The sequence below is a fragment of the Raphanus sativus genome, unplaced genomic scaffold, assembly GCF_000801105.2.
Source record: "Raphanus sativus cultivar WK10039 unplaced genomic scaffold, ASM80110v3 Scaffold3540, whole genome shotgun sequence".
In the NCBI taxonomy this organism is placed as follows: domain Eukaryota; kingdom Viridiplantae; phylum Streptophyta; class Magnoliopsida; order Brassicales; family Brassicaceae; genus Raphanus; species Raphanus sativus.
The window spans coordinates 4015-4840 of record NW_026618846.1 but is presented as its reverse complement, the minus strand read 5'-3'; the positions used below and the strand labels follow the sequence as shown (position 1 = coordinate 4840).

At 49.0% G+C, this 826-nt stretch overlaps 1 non-coding gene across 1 annotated transcript; it reads left to right on the top strand.

The window, feature by feature from the left end:
• The first annotated feature begins 227 nt into the window (after positions 1-227).
• On the top strand, positions 228-334 carry LOC130506676 (small nucleolar RNA R71). Its single transcript, XR_008942091.1, has one exon. It is a non-coding gene; the product is annotated as a small nucleolar RNA R71 (small nucleolar RNA).
• Positions 335-826: the final 492 nt, after the last annotated feature.

The window sequence follows — 826 nt, the reverse complement described above, 5'->3', positions numbered from 1 at the left end:
CCTTAGCTGTCAGCTCATCAATTTTCTGGGTGTGTACACTGTTGACTTCCTTGGAGCGATCGCTCTCCTGGTTCTCATTGGTTGAGCTAGCTGCCATGTTCTCAATCAGCTTGAGCGCTCCATTAGTGGTCTGAGTCATGAAGTCTCCATTGCTCGAAGAGTTTAGAGCACCTTGGTATTTCCAGTCCACCCCATCATAGAAAATGCCTAGGAGGTAATCATCATCAAATCCATGGTGGGGGCATTCTCTCTGGTAGTCATTGAAGCGCTCCCATGCGTCACAAAAAGGTTCATCATGGAGCTGTCTGAATGAGGTGATCTTGTTCCTCAATGCAGCTGTTATCGCCTTAGAGTAGAAATGGTTGAGGAACGCTGATCGGACCTGTTCCCATGAAGTGAGAGAACTGGTAGGGAGGGAGTTCAACCACCGTGCAGCTTTTCCATCAAGAGAGAATGGGAATAGCATGCACTTGATGGAGTCTGGTGGCACACCATTCGCACGAGTAAAGCTGCAGACTTTTTCGAAATTCTCAATATGCTCCATTGGAATTTCTGCAGAGAGACCAGAGAACACTTTTCTCTGCACCAGATCAATCAGAGCAGGCTTGATCTCGAATTCCTGCCTGGTGCAAAGTGGAGGAACAATGGCAGAGCTTGTAGTAGGAATGTTCCGCGGAAGGTTTCTCTCCCCGATTGGAACAGTCTGCGCTGCTTGTTCCTGCCGCGCGAGAGCAGCCTGTTGAGCAAATTGTTCTGCAGCTGCTTGCTGAGCTTGGATGGTCTGCTGCATCTGAAGCATCTGCTGTTGCATCAGTTGCATTGCTGC